Here is a 16,095-nt window from a genome sequence, read left to right as displayed (position 1 = left end):
GGGTTCTGTAGCGATCGCCCTTGGCAGAGCGGCAAGTTGCCGCAAACATTACGTTTTCAGATGTGGGCAGAAAAACTACCAGTCCCAGAAGGCCAAGCGGCGCCAGGAGGCTGCACAATGGGAGGAACTTACTTAAGCTCCTCCCCTTGAACAAAACGGGGCTTGTCAATCCTGTTCCTGGTTTGTTCCATGTTGTTTCCGGATTTAGAGCCCCTGCCTTGGAGTTTTTTGACTAGCCTGTTTGTGAATCGCCGCGACGACGAAGTGCCTGCGTGGTCAGTTGTGCAGACACCCGACGCGACGACGAAGTGCCCGCGTGGTCAGTTGTGCAGACACCCGCCGCGACGACGAAGTGCCTGCGTGGTCAGACTATCAACTTCCCAGCGCGTCTCTGTGAGTAGAACAGAACCGCGCTTGTGGGGAAAAGAAGTGCGGAGAGCGGGCTCGCTCTCTTCCGTTTCTCTTGTTTGCAGTCCTTGATTCTATCGCCTGGATTAAGGTATAGTGCGGTCCGCACAAGTTCCTGATTTGTTTATGCTTTGTTTTCCTGCATTACGGGCGTCATTGAGCCCAGATCCACGTATATCCCAAAAGGAGTATTTTGGGATTCTTGTACTCAGTAATTGTTTAAAGTATTACCGGGGAGAGTTTCAACCTCAGATATCCGTTACAGGAGCTCGAGTGGAAAGTGCTTTAACTTTCGCCAGCTGTGGAATAGACTTTCCTGTATTTCTAGTATCACCTGATTTCCTTCACGGAAAGATCACTTACACCAGTGGTAAGTTCCGGAGCACTGGGGAGGTGGGGATATTCAAGTCAAGGCAAAAGTACATTATCCTTTCTACGTCTTTTCGCCCACCTTCAGGGAGGTCTTCCCAGTAAAGCCGCTGACTCCGAATCTCGTCCTGAGAAGCTTAGAAGACCCCCTCATCCATCCCTAGATTCTCCCTTGCGACCTCCGGCTGTGCTCGCGCCAATAGCGGTGATTGTCCCATTGTTGGGTGAAGTGCGGTGTGAGGTTGTGAGGACAGTCATCCAGTCATTCCTGCTGGGCATAGGATTAAGGTTAGTGGCGCGTGCGATTCTTGCGCTGCTTACAATCATTACACTTTGCCCCATTGGCTCTTCAGCCTAGCACATACACCAAATTTCTGAACCTGCAGTTCCTCTCATACTGAGCAGGATTACTATTGCAACAACACATCATCAGTAGGGTAAAACTAACCAGTCTCACAACGTTCTAAACCCAGCTCACATTCTCTATTAGTGGGGGAACAATCCAACGCTTGGTAAATTCTGCTTCACAAAATTAGAATGAGCCGACATTGAAGGATCAAAAAGCAATGTCGCTATAAACGCTTGGCCACCATAAGCCAGTTATCCCTGTGGTAACTTTTCTGACACCTCCTGCTTCAAACCCAAAAATCAGAAGGATCATGAGGCCCCACTTTCAAGGTTGGTATTAATACTAAATATTGAGATCAAGCGAACTTTTGCCCTTCTGCTCTGTGGGAGGTTTCTGTCCTCCCTGAGCTTGCCTTAGGACACCTGCATTATCGTTTGACAGGTGTACCGACCCAGTCAAAATGCCCACCTGCCACTGTCCCTTGAGCAGGTTGCGCCCACCGGGTGCCAGGTGCTTGGAGTCAGAAGCGAGAACCCCACAGGGCTCACCCCCCTCACCAGGTAAGTGAAAAAATGATAAGAGTAGTGATATTTGACCGGCAGCCTGAAGGCCTCACACTTATCTTACACCTCTCATGCCTCTTTGCACTGCCAGCCAAGAGTCAATCTCAATGACTTCTTTCCCCGCTGATTCTGCTAAGCTCGTTCCCTTGGGTGTGGCTTCGCTAGATAGTCGGTAGGGACAGTGGGAATCTCGTTCATCCATTCATGCATGTTACTAATTAGATGACAAGGCATTTGGCTAATCTGTACCACCTCGCGGTGGCTCATTCTTGGTTATTATGCTGCCCATCAGCGTCAATTCGGTTTTGCTTCCAACAATACAACATTCTTTCGCTCCGAAGTACAGCCACACTGAATGCTGTCCTCACTGGAACTGGGATCACGTACAGGACAGAAATAGTACACAGTACAGTACTATTCCAACAATTTTAAGATTGTCTACGAACAGTTCTGAGAATTAAAATACAATTAGCAGGACATCAATAATCAATGAGTGATATTTATGTGAATGCAATTATTTGAGACCTATTCATTATTAAAGACATTTCAAAAAGTATGATGTACACACTATATCTATATTGTTATAGCACACATATATAAAACAAAAAAATACACATCTACAAATTGCACATCTAATTAGAAAGCATATCTATAAAAATTCACATCTATAAAATTCACATCTATACTAACTCTTATATAAATCTATGTGTTCAAACATTATGTTTTATAAGGGTGACATGTGTACTGCAAGAAAGTGTGCATCTCAATTTAAGTTTGATACTCAATTGTCCATGAATACTTGACACATTTTAAGAGAGTCCATTAAAATAGTCAGGCAAACATTTTTCTTGAATGGAAATGCCATTTGTAGACCTAAATCAGCCAGAACAACATCATTGCATTGAGGCCAGACACCACGACATCCTATGATAAAGCCATGAAATTTAACAGTTTTGCATTTTGTGAGATCTTTGATTTGCTGTGACAGATCCTGATAGTATTTCACGTTACTCTCAAACGCTAATTCGAGGGAATTCTGAGAGTTTTCATAATGAATTGAAACATCAATCACTACAGCTGTACCATTTTTGGTAAAAACTACATCTGGTTTTCGTAGTTCTCCTTCATTATTCTTAACATGAGGTTCCCTATATGCCATCTAACCACACCTTTTTGCTCTGTCAATGAGCAATTCTAGAATTTTGTTATGTCTCTTTATTCTAATATCCTTGGTTTTAGGACATGCACCTGAGATATGAGAAATTGTTTCACAAACATCATTACAATACCTACATGTAGCAAATGCACGTTTTCTTCCCCTGGTAATGGTTACTCTGGTATATAAAACATTTGCTCTTAACAACAGCGCAGCTATGTACTGGTTTTCTTTCATTTTGTTATGCTTGCTGATCCAGAAGTTTGAGGTTGGATTACTTGCTAAGTATTTTATACCATCACCTTGGACAGGGAGATTTGCCCATTTCTCGAACTCTTCTTTTCTCCAATCATATGTCGCAAACAAATTCAAATCATAACTCAGAAAGCAACTGTCCAAAATGTTTAGTTTGTGTGTTTTGATTATGTTATCAATGCTTTTCATTTATATTTTCTTCTACATACACAAATGAATGTGCTATGTACAAGTCTGAAGCTGCCCTGAGATACAATAAACTATTGAATTTATTGAGACCAATTTGTGTACATAGTTTTGCTATACTGAGGCCCCCAAACGATCTTTTCGAATGTAGTAGACCATCCCATGTGTATACAGGAAGGTGTAGAAAGTGTTTGACATACTTTTTTATTGTTTGATCAAGAACATTCAACGTTTTTGCTTCTGTTCCTGTCATTTCTAATTTGAATGATAGTTTAGGTACCAAGTACTCGCACAACATTTCAATTTTCTGCGTGGGCTTAAGTGGTAGGTTATCAAGTTTTTGAGCCCAATTGACAAGAACCTCATTGATTTTGTTGTTGCTTGTATGACCAGTGTGTGGATCAAATTTCAATCCGAGGTATCTCTCACTTTCTCCTGGATGAATATTTTCAATATTTTCTCTTTCAAATTGCCATGGTTTACAGTTCTTAATCAATATTTTATGTTTATGGTGACTGATATAGAATCCATGTGTTTTTTTCACATTCAGTTTTAATCCTGTAGCTTTACTGAACTTTCAATGATCTTCAGATTTGTACTCATTCCTTTTCCAGGTATTGCTGAGTACTGCGATGTCATCGGCAAAGGCGAGAGCGGTGATTTTCTCAATAGGAGCATCTGATCCAAATGTGAAGCCCTTGCCATTTTTCTGAAGACCATGAATTAGAGGATCCATGGCAATGTTACATAGTATTGGGGATTAAGAGTCACCTTGTTTGACCCCAGATTTCATTGTTATTTCAGGAGTTGCTTTGTTGTTCTTTCCCTTGAAAGATGTTGTTGAGTCAGTGTATAGGTCTTTTATTATTTCTCTGATGTTTGGTGGAACTCTTTGCCTTGCGAGCTTCTGTATAATGTGACCATGGCTGACAGAGTTAAAGGCTTTTGATATATCAATGAACATAACAGCTAATGAGTGACTGTTTTTCGTGCTTCTTTTATTATATTTTGTAGGAGAGTCAGATTCTCGAGACAACCTCTCACCTTCATGAAGCCTTTTGGTCTCGTATTCAATTCAACAAAAAATGAGATTCTTCTAGTTAATATTTTTGTGAATAACTTCATGGATGCAGTACCAATGGTATTTGGACGCCAGTTACTGATTTTTGCAAGTTCACTAATCGGTACATTCTTGGGTATCAAAATTGACCGGTTCTTTTTGATAATTTCTGGTACTCTTCTCATCAACTACCAAGATGTTAGAACTCTGGGCAGCAGTCTTGGTTGCCTGCTGTGCACTTTATTTAGTTCATTCAGACCTATCTTATCAGGCCCCACTGCTTTCTTTAGATTGGAGCTCTCAAAGGCATGAGTTATTTCGAGCAGTGTTATTTCTTTGCAAAGACTATCAATTTCATAGTCCTCTGGTATTCGATCTATCAGCATGAATTTAGGGTTCTTTTTGTTTTCTTTTTCTATTATGCCTTTGTAGTATTGAAAGATTTCATCAGCACTGATTTGGCAAGTGGCATCTTCTACCCCGTCAGTGATAATCCTGGCAATGTTCTTTTTGTCTTTTTTAAACATTGCCTGGTATTCTTTATAGCTGCCCTTTGCTTTTGCATAATTTTTCTGGTGCGTCCGATTAAGTCTTCCATTTTTCTTGTCTTTTTTTGTTATCTTGTTTCCTATTGAGGCATTCTGGTGCTCATCTTGAGCTGAGTTCATAGGCTCATTATTGATTTCACTTGGTGGTTCATTTGTTGTTACACGTGTTAGAGCAGGACTTATATCAGTGGTGTTTTCTGCGATATAAGTCACTACTTCATCCATCAGATCCATAGCAGCATCGTGCTGCTCTACGTTTCGAGTGTATTTCTCGATTTCTGATATTCTTTCTCCCAGTTCATCAAAGTTCTTGATTTTTTGCACACGTTTTGGATTGATAAAGTCTCTGTGCTTTTATGTTGTTACTTCCACTGTAACTTCTGGTTAATCACAAGAGTAATTTTCAGAAACATTTGATGCTTGCAGTACATCTTTTGCGTATTTTTTGCTTTTATCTCTTCTATCTCTTCTTTTTTCTGCAATTTGTTTTCTGTTCTTGTCAAAATGTGGAACCATCAGCGCATTAATATTCCTCTTATTTTCATATACTTTTTCCAATTCTGCCAGCAACAGTATTTCTTCCTGTGACCATAACTTTGACGGTTTGCTGCTTGCTAGAGCTGCTAGTCACGCCTCATTTTGCGCTCTTTGATGCGCATGCCGAGCATGTTGAGAAACACCAATTTTAGTTCCAAATCTGAGGTCACAGAAGCTGAACAGGAATGGCAGCTCTCCTTTTTGAGGTCTTCCTTTACATTTGGCATAATAGCATGCAATATTGTGGTAATCGGCTTCTTCGTCACATTTTGAACAGTACGTTTTGAGATAGAAGCCTTTGTGCTTGTTGGAGACATGTTTTCTCAGTTATTTAAAAGTTCCCAATATGTCTCCACACAAGTCACATTTATATTTTTCGTTTGGGTATTTCCAATAAGTGACTTTTTTTGTGTAATCCCTTTTCTTTGTTACTACATTTTTGCGGACCTCGTACACATCGGGAAGATTTTCAAATTCTGCTGTACCGATGTCATTCTTGGCTGAGGTTGCTACAAATTTGATGGATTTGCTTAGGTCTACTATTGTGTCTTCTTCTGCTATAAGGGGTGAACTAGGGCCTATATCGTGATATGAATCGTTGTTATTCGTTACATTGTTGGAAGCTAGTGCTGGTTTGACAAATTCGGTGAGGAGGTTAATGATTTCTGGGAAAGAAAGCACCTCCTTACGCCATCTTAACGGGGTTTTTATTCTCAAGGAACTACCCCATCTGGAATTGGGTTTGTTTGCTTCGCCATTTCTCACTATCACGCTCGCTGCCATGATAAAACCTAGTTTGGCCAGTCTCTATATACTTCTCTACGCAGAGTCTAGCACTTCAGAGGCAGTTACCGGCGGGACCACTGGGAGGTAAAGGCCACTACAACCCAGAACCAGCTGTTTCCCTGCGCTTCATTGAATTTCTTCACTTTGACATTCAGAGTACTGGGTAGAAATTACATTGCATCAACACCTGCCTTGGACCTTTGCGATGCTTTGTGTTGATTAAACAGTTAGATTCCCCTGGTCCGCACAAATTATAAGTCAGCTGCTAGGTGCCAGCCAAGGCAGAATGCCTGCCCACGCCCTCAGAAAATTGGCACGGGGCGATGTGACCACCGTAGCTGTGGCGATCCACAGGAAGGGCCCAGCTCGCGTCCAGAGTCGTGCCGTCCCAGAAGGCCATGCCTCGTCCAGTCGTGGCACGCATCCAGGCCCGCTTTGCACCCCAGCCTGACCGACCCAGCCCTTAGAGCCAATCCTTATCCTCAAGCTACGGATATGACTTGCCGACTTCCCTTACTTACATTGTTCCAACGTGCCAGGGGCTGTTCACCTTGGAGACCTGCTGCGGATATGGGTACAGCCTGGTGCAAGATTTACACAATCTCCCCCGGATTTTCAAGGACCAGCGAGTGCTCACCAGATGCCGCCAGAACAACAACACTTTCAAAGGCTCGAGCCGCTCTCTCGGGGCGAACACATTCATAGGCGCTCTGCCCTTCACAAAGAAAAGTGAACTCTCCCCGAGGCTCACGCCAGCTACTCCAGGATCGTTTGCATTACCACACTGGACACAGCGAGGGCACCGGTCACCGCCAGGTTCGGGGATCTGAACCCGACTCTCTTTCAATCAGCCGAGGGCAACGAAGGCCTTCGTCTGTCCCTTTCGAACGGTGCTCACCCATCTCTTAGGACCGACTGACGCATGTTCATTTGCTGTTCACATAGTCAAGTCAAGTCAAGTCAGGAATTTATATAGCGCACTACATACCCAGAGGGTTTCAAGGCGCTTAGGAAGGGGAGGAGGATTACTTGTCAAATATCCATGTTTTAAGTAGTTTTCTGAATGCTAGGTGGTTCTGGGTAAGGCGAAGGTGAGTGGGGAGTGAGTTCCATGTTTTAGCAGCCAGGTATGAGAAGGATCTGCCTCCCATGGTGGTCTTGTTGATGCGAGGTACAGTGGCCAGGGCTTGGCTGGAAGAACGTAGTTGGCGGGCGGGGGTGTAGAAGGACAGTCGTGAGTTGAGGCATTCTGGTCCGATGTCGTAGAGTGATTTGTGTGCGTGGGTTAGCAGTCGGAAAGTGATTCTCTTATTGACGGGTAGCCAGTGGAGGTCTTTCAGGTGACCAGAGATGTGTTCGTTGCGTGGGATGTCTAATATGATCCTGGCTGAGGCGTTTTGGATTCGTTGGAGTTTTTTCTGGAGTTTAGTGGTGGTACCTGCGTAGAGGGTGTTTCCGTAGTCCAGTCGGCTCGTGACCAGAGCATGGCTTTCAAAGGTCTTCTTTGAATATTTGCTACTGCAGCAGCTCCACCAGGGCCATTAATCCGGGCTTCCATGCACACACAGCATCCCCTCTACTCATCGCGGCTTAGCCCCTGCGGCTCTCAGCGTCCACAAAGGCTGGGCCCGACGCTCCATAGCCATCCATTTCCAGGGCTAGTTAGTTCGGCAGGTGAGTTGTAACACACGCCTAAGCGAATTCCGACTTCCATGGCCACCGTCTTGCTGTCTATATCAACCAACACCTTTCCTGAGGTTTGATGAGCGTCGGCATTGGGCGCCTTAACCCACCGTTCGGTTCATCCTGCAGCTCCGGTTCTGCTTACCAAAAGTGGCCCACTAGGAACTCTGATTCCATGCCCGGCTCCACACCAGCGAGCTGGGCTTCTTACCCCTCTAAAGTTTGAGAATAGAATGAGATTGTTTCGGCCAAAGACCTCTAATCATTTGCTTTACCAGCTAAAATTGGGGGCTCTGAGCTCCAGCTATCCTGAGGGAAACTTTGGAGGGAACCAGCTACTAGATGGTTTTTTTAGTCTTTCGCCCCTATACCCAGGTCGGACAGCCAATTGGCACATCAGGGCTGCTATGAACCTCCATTGGAGTTTCCTCTGGCTTCGCCCTGCCCAGGCATAGTTCACCATCTGTCGGGTCCTATCACAAACACTCATGCTGCAACTCCCTGACGGAGCAGGCGAGATGGGCCGGTGTGTGTCAGCCCTCACCTTTATTGCGCCACAGGTATTCGCTCTGCCCCGACTCATGCAAGTGTTTGACTGCTTGGTCCGTGTTTCAAGACGGGTCGGGAGGGTAACCGACATTGCCGCAGACTCCTGCCATCTAGTGTGTGAGTCCCCTCCTGGTGGCCGGACACAGTCGGGCACACTGAGCACAGTCTGCCCCAGGTGACAGTCGTGCAGAGGGTCAGTTCCCCCTTCCCTGCCCCGGCATGCCCCAAGGGGCGGCCTTGAGCGGGTGCCCAGGGGAAGGCGAGGAGGTGATCAAATCTCCCTCAGCCCTGCGGACACGGTGAAGCTGCTGCCAGGGCAGCTGTAACACCCGTTGCCGGATCGTAGGGAGACCTGCTACCCGAAGCCTTCCCAGCCGACCAGGAGCCGGTCGTGGCACACCTCCGTGGAGGAAGTGTGCCCTGCAGGGCCAGGTAGGCCTGGGCACTGGTCCTGCAGAGGGGATCTGGAACTCCCGGGCCACCAACCTTCCCCGTGTTGAATCATCCAGGCAGACTGCACGGACCCCACCCGGTTACCTCTCGACAATTTCACGCCCTCTTGAACTCTTTCTTCAAAGTTCCTTTTAACTTTCTCTTACAATACTTGTTGGCTATCGGTCTTGCACCCGTATTTAGCCTTAGATGGAGCCGGTCTTATGTAGGCCACATTTCCCGTGCCCGTCGCTGGGTGGGGATTCAGCTCAGTGTTCTTCTCTCTTTTCTCACCCTTACTGGGAATCCTTGTTAGTTTCTTTTCCTCTGCTTAGACTCCATAGCTCTCCTGAGGCTGAAAGCCGGTAGATTGATTGCAGTATTGATATCAGTATTGCCAGCGCTTTTAAAACGGACTTTGTTTAAACTTATGTTTTGTAAATTTATTTTGCGCCGCAAAGCCTTACTTTTTAACCATATTTCTGCCCCACGGTCAATCCGCACTAATATCGCTGCCTAGAATTGCCCTGCATACAGCCGATTGAGGTGCTGAGTGGGAGGCGGCATTTCAGCGGCCATATTGGGCGTAGACACAGCCCCAACGCTCTAGCGCTCGAGGCTCCAATATAAAAACAAAAGGCGATCAGCAGAAGCGCCGTAGTCACGCTGAAGTCGCGCCTAAGTCCAGCCCGTCTGTGCCCGTCCGTGCTACGGACGGGCTGGGGGCTGCTTCCTCTGCCCAGATGGCTAGACCAGGTCAGTTATCCAGAGAGTATATACTGTCACTGAATCCTGGTCGTAAGCAATGCCATCATGGTATTAATGTTGATAAGTGCACAGGCCCCATATGCTGCATTGCATGTAAACAAAATGTGCAACCTTGTATTGTATTGTATTGTATATTGGATTTATATAGCGCTTATCACCCAGGGGTCTCTAAGCGCTTGCCTTGGGAACCCGTCCTGGCTTTTCCCTGTGAGATAGCCCCTACAGGGCATCCCAAGGTGAAAGCCAGGTATCCAGCCGCGGGGGGCCGTTGTGGAGATTAAGCAAGCTTAATGCCCAGAGTTGCAGAGTCTGAACCCATGATTAGGTCAGGCACCGAAGCGAGAATTATCGAGTCCGTGGACATTTGAGCTCAAGACCCTGCTGAGTCGGGAATTGAACCCTGGTCCCGGGTCTGACCTCTGCTTCAGGGTCTGCCTGCTCTAACCAGTGAGCCACACTTCTCCACGTATCAAAGACCACCAAAGAAAATCAAGAAAATCATATATAGAGCCATCAACGGGGGGCTTATTAATACCCGCTCGATGTGCAAGAATGCATTACATATGTATGACTTAATCTCAGAAACAAAGTTGGACTGTCTCCTAGTCTCAGAGACTTGGCTTAGAGATTGGTCCAATCCAGACATAGTACATGCATTGCCATGTGGCTACCGGATACAGCGACTAGATAGACCCCTACAGAGAGGGGGAGGGTTGGCCATTATACATCGAGACACCCTCAAATGCAACATCACAGAACTATCTGATATAAAAGGGGCAAAATGTTTGGGCTTTAGCTTACAGGCCCACGACTTTACTTTTTCCGGAGCCTTAATATATCATCCACCAGGCCAAGCGAGCCACTTTCTAGAAAGTATGGGCGAAGTCCTCACCAACTTAACTCTAAAAGCTGCTAACTTCACCCTATTGGGAGATCTGAATCTGCATTTGGACAGCATTAGTGACCCCAATGTGCTGTGTTTTAAAGATATCATGCATGTATTAGGGCTGACAATACTTACAACAGATCCCACACATAAAGCTGGGCATATTTTAGACTGTGTATTTGCTCTAATCTTAACACTATCAAGGTCTCAGCCCCCTTGGCTCTAACCTGGACTGACCATAAATTCATCCCATTTAATCTTAAAACTGATTAAATGAAGGTTGCTAAACCGGTCCTGATGAGTAATGAGAAACTCCAGGCTGGGCTAAAATCATCGACCACTCAGACCTTATAAGCTGGGTAAAAGAGAGCAGACCATCCCTACATGGAGAAGTCATCCTTGACAGCCATAGCTATGAGGGGTGGATGAGATCCATAGGGGAAAAAATGACATCTGGGGGATCACCAAAACTGAAACCCAGACAAGGGAAAACATCAGCTCCCTGGTTCACTAGTGAACTAAAAGAAACACTGCAAAAAGTGCAGAGACTAGAACGGAGATGGCGTAGAAATTATAACAACGATGATCAGGAGCTTTTTATGATAGCCAGGAGAAAATATCACGCATCAATCAAACGCACCAAAGCGAACTATTTCACAAACTTGATTGAAGCCTCACAAAATAAACAAAATGACATTTTCCAAATTGTAAACAGTTTTAGAAATCCAAAATATCTGTCCCGGGAAATTCCACCTTCTCAGACCTTTTGTGACGAAATAGCAACATATTTCAAACAAAAAGTTATAAATCTCACCGAAGACTTTCCCCAAACCTCCCAAGAAGATGAAGAGGCTATACAAGACAATGACTCTGGGTCAGCCAATTGGAACACCTTTGCTATGATTAGTCTTGAAGAATCTTCCCAAACCATCTCTAAAATTAAATCTGGCTCACCATTTGATCCCATTTGATCCCTGCCCCCCTTAATTGCTCCATACAATTAAGGAGGAAGTAAACCCCATGATTAATGCTATCCTCAATTCTTCACTCCAAACTGGAGAGATTCCAACTTCATGGAAAACCGCAGTGGTCAAACCACTACAAAAAAAGCCCTTACATGACCCCTCAGTGCTATCAAACTTACGGCCCATCTCCCAACTCCCTGCCATATGCAAATGTGCTGAAATCTCTGTTAATAAGCAGCTCTCAGCATTCCTGGAAGAAAATAACATACTCCATCCAAACTAAGCAGGTTTCAGAGCAAGTCATTCTACAGAATCCGCACTTCTGTCAACCACGGAAACCATAAGAGCTGCACTGGATCTAGGTAAGAGGGCAGTTTTAATCCTCCAAGATCTATCTGCAGCGTTTGACACGGTGTCCCATGCTATTTTATTACATCGCCTGATCAAGGCAGGCATAAGGGGCATCGTGTTAAAATGGTTTAAAAACTTCCTGATGCATAGAGGACGGATAACCATGCTTGGACAATTCTGTTCGGAAGAGAAGAAGGTTGGTTCAGGGGTGCCCCTGGCTCAAGTTTGAGCCCCACCTTGTTCAATCTGTATATGTCCCCCCTGATCAATCTTATTGCATCCTTTAACATCAGCACAATAGCTTACGCAGACGACACTCAATTAGTCCTGGTGCTGAAAAAGCCGAACTAGTTCTGAACGAGTGTCTGATGGCGACTTTTAACTGGATGCAGAGCAACCATCTCAAATGTAACTCTGCTAAAACAGAATTTCTACCATTTGGGAAAAACAACCTCTTCACCCCACATACCTGTTGGCCAACTGATGCGGAAGCCCCACCAAATACCATCATAGCAGCACAGAATTTGGGAATAAAATTCGATGAGATGCTGTCTTTTAAACAACAGGCTAAAGAAGTTGCTGGCCTATATTTTAATATCATAAAAGGCCTTAGAAAATTCTTTGATTTCCTGCCTTTATCAGCCCGCCGTACTGTGGCAATTGCATTGATTACATCAAGGATAGATTACTGCAATAGTCTGTATGCAGGGGTGGCGAAATCTACCCTGCATAAACTACAGATGGTACAGAACTCGGCAGCAAGGCTGGTTCTAAAATGGTCCAGAAAATCATCAGCCTCGGCCACATTGGACATGCTGCCCTGGCTTCCCATTCAAAAACGCATTCTATTCAAGGTCCTAGTGATCACCTTTAGGGCTTTCCACAAGCGCGGCCCACGATATCTGTATAACAAGTTCAACAGATACCATCCAACAAGAGAACTTAGGTCAGCCAACGCCAATCTGTTGATTGTCCCTAAATTAAAACTGGCCACAAAAGGAGGAAAACCCCTGGCAGTTATAGGTGCCAAGGCATGGAACAAACTGCCCTTCCATCTCCGTACAATAACTCTGAACAGTCATTTAAAAAATCCCTTAAAACCTGGATCTATGGGCTAACTGAGTCCGCCTGCAAAAACTTGTCTAACTCTGCTTCGCTATAACATCAACCAACAGTATAAGCCCCCATCATATCAGTAATGGAGCTAAAGCACCATTATGCTCCTTGGAGCGACCGTGCGCTATATAAATATTTTCTCATATCATATCATATCATAGTAATATGCTTAAATTAGGTGGGTCATCACGTCTGATCTGAGGTCATAGTCGGAAAAACGCTGAAGCGTTGGGGGGAGCCAGGGAAGGCGAGCCTGGCATCCTGGCAGCAGGTACCCTCTCTCCCCGGATGGGATCTGGATGGGGTTCACCCTTCCCGGGTAGAAGGGCACGGTGGTGGGTGCCCGAGGCACGATCGCAGGGGCAGCTGCTGGGACACCACAGAGAGCCACGTGCTGCAAACAGCCATGCACCCCGGGGCAGGCCTGGGGCAGACTGGCCATCGCTTACCCTGCCGAGGCAGGGAGAGGGGCTAGGCACACCAGCGGTGTACCTCTTCCAGAGGACCCGGTGAGTGACCCTACCACGTGCAATCAGGAGGGACTGACCTTGTGGGGGAAGGAAGGGAAGCGTAGCTAATCCTGCAACAGCCCACCCACATCCCAGGGAAGTCCCGGGGTGATTGACGATTGATCGACCCTCAGACAGGCATAGCTGTAGCCTGGGAGGAACCAAGGGCCGCAAGGTTTGTTCGAAGTGTTGTTAATCAATGTGTCCTGCAATTCACACTAAATCTCGCAGCTAGCTGCATTCTTCGTCAACGTGCAAGCCAAGTGATCCATCGCCAAGAGTCACAGGCATCTTTTCTAACACGTGCATCCACCTGCGGGTGCAGGAAAGGCGGGAGGAAAGCCACATCGTCTGTCCATCTCCTGTGCAGTGAGACACCAGGGTACCCAGTTCAAAGCTTCCCCTCTGGGAGTCAGACTGCACCTTTGGGAGAAAAAAACATTACCAGGCGCTCAGCCCAGGAGTCCCCCCACCCACCTATGGACAAGGGGGTTCCTGGAGTGATGGGAGCAGGCAGCCCCCAGGAGGGATGTGTGAGTCTTCAAACCCATTGGCCCAGCCTCACAGGACTTGGTTGAACCGAGTCCCTGGCAACGAGGGTGGGTTGCTCCACCTGCACGTCAGCCGTCCGTCACTCGGTGGCCTGAGCCATGCCAGCTGACTGGTGAGCAGCCCACCCCACCATTGCCCATGTCAGAGGCGCTGGAAGGGAAGAGACAGGTGGCTCCCCATCCCACATGCCTCCCAGAGAGAGGAGTGGGGTTCCCATGAGGCCCTCAGCTCCTTCTCTTCCAGGCCACCCTGCCATATGTTAAAGGCCCCTCCTCATTCGCTCAAAGCCCGGCTGGGCCGGAACTCAGGCATGGGAGGTCCCAGGTGACAGCAGGGCCTTTCAAGGGGGGTGGTACCAGCCCAGGGAGGTACTGCCATTTGGTTTACCCAACCGGAGGGGGGGGTGTGCTGGGTGAGTGTGGGTTCTGTCTTGGAAGGGCCTACGCCGTGCCCCCCGAGAGAGAGGGACAGGGGACAGAGGCCGCCCCATCCCCAGCCCCAATGAGGGCTTGTTTGCCCCATTGGAAATCATTGCGTGTGACCAGTTGGCAGAGAGGGAAAAGGCACAACCAGATGGCTGGATATGAAGGATGCCCATCAGCCCTCTCTGTGCCTTAAAGGAAGTGCTCCCACCTGCACGTGGAGGGCTTGGGAGCTCTGCTTCCCAGGGGCTCATCAGAGCCCTTAGCTGGGTCTGGGGCATGGGGCTGCGAGGAGGTCCCCTGATGGAACTCTGACCTGGGACCCGCAGGCATCTTGACACACAGGCAAAGAGGGAGCGGCCTACCTTGGCCCAATGGACCCCAGTAACCGGCACCCAATCCCTCGGCTGGCCGCAGGACGTGGGTTCCCGCACCCGAGGGCCCACCGGAGCTGAAGCTCCAGAACAGGTCGCTGCTTCTGACCCAAGCCAGGTAAGGCAGTGGGGAGCCTCCTTGGTCACCAGGGACTCCTCTCTCAGGCAGACAGACACTTGGCAGGCCGCAGGATGGGTGCCTCCTGCACCCCAGGCCCTGCCCAAAACCCAGACCCATGCAGAGTCTCTGCTTCTCAACCAAGTCAGGCCAGGGGATCTGGGAGCCTGCCCAGGCATGAGGGCTCCCCGTCACGGGCACACAGACCCTCAGCTGGCCGCAGGATGTCAGGTCCTGCACCCCGGGGCCCGCCGGAGCCCAAGCCCCGTGCCCTGCTTCTGTAGAGGTGAGTGGCGAGCAGAGCAGAGTTCCTCTGAGTTTTTTAATAACTCAGTTGAACTCCGCATAGTGGCACTATGCCAGAACTGCCCAGGGTTTTTTTGATAATGTGAAGTGGTCCTTTTTGATCCAGGCACACAGAAAGATGGATATTGGCCCTTGGTTTCTGACCTACATCAAGGTCCTTTACCATGCGTCAGCTGCAAGAGTAAACAGGGTGCTCTCTCCCCATTTCGCATTGAGTACAATACTTATCAGGATTGTTGCTTTCCTCTGCTCCTCTTTGTCCTATCTGTAGAACCCTGGGTAAAGTGAATCAGGAAGGATGCACAGGTTAAAGGTTTCTGCTGGCTGAATGGAGTGGAAGATATAGTTTCTTGTATGCAGATGATATCCCAATATTTCTACAATGCCCACAAAGCGCACTTCAGTGGCTTGCACCCTAATATTGCTTGCTTGCAACAACACATTCATAGAGATCTCAAAGCTTGGACTTCGTTACCCAACTCCATGGTGGGATCCTGCACTAATGGGATGCCCTGAAACAATAGTAAATGGTTGATTAACTTACAAACCAAACCCCATTATCAGCCATTATAGAGTGACATGAGTATCACAGTTGCCTGGGTTTAGAGCTTAGGACTTAATAGGTATTTCATACTTGGGAGCAGGTGGGTCTAAGACCATATCAAACCATTTGAACACATAGTAAAGAAGCCTGAGTATCTCAAGTTACAGTTTTTAGATACTTACAGTGTCGCCATGCTCAGGCAACTTATAAAGACAAGTTAGGCGACATCCCAGACTTTAATCCAACTAAAGCAAAGCTCGCTATGGAGCCTTAGAGTTGGAAAGGGATGTCTAGGCATACAGA

The 16,095-nt window shown here is 47.0% G+C and overlaps 2 pseudogenes; both read right to left on the bottom strand.

Moving 5' to 3' along the window:
- Positions 1-788: 788 nt before the first annotated feature.
- Positions 789-9,270, bottom strand: LOC147659195 (28S ribosomal RNA; annotated as a pseudogene).
- Positions 9,271-13,600: 4,330 nt separating this feature from the next.
- Positions 13,601-13,759, bottom strand: LOC147659194 (5.8S ribosomal RNA; annotated as a pseudogene).
- Between the last annotated feature and the right edge of the window lie 2,336 nt (positions 13,760-16,095).

This window comes from Lissotriton vulgaris, unplaced genomic scaffold, assembly GCF_964263255.1.
Source record: "Lissotriton vulgaris unplaced genomic scaffold, aLisVul1.2 SCAFFOLD_10311, whole genome shotgun sequence".
Lineage (NCBI taxonomy): Eukaryota > Metazoa > Chordata > Amphibia > Caudata > Salamandridae > Lissotriton > Lissotriton vulgaris.
This window is presented reverse-complemented; position numbering and strand designations above follow the sequence as displayed.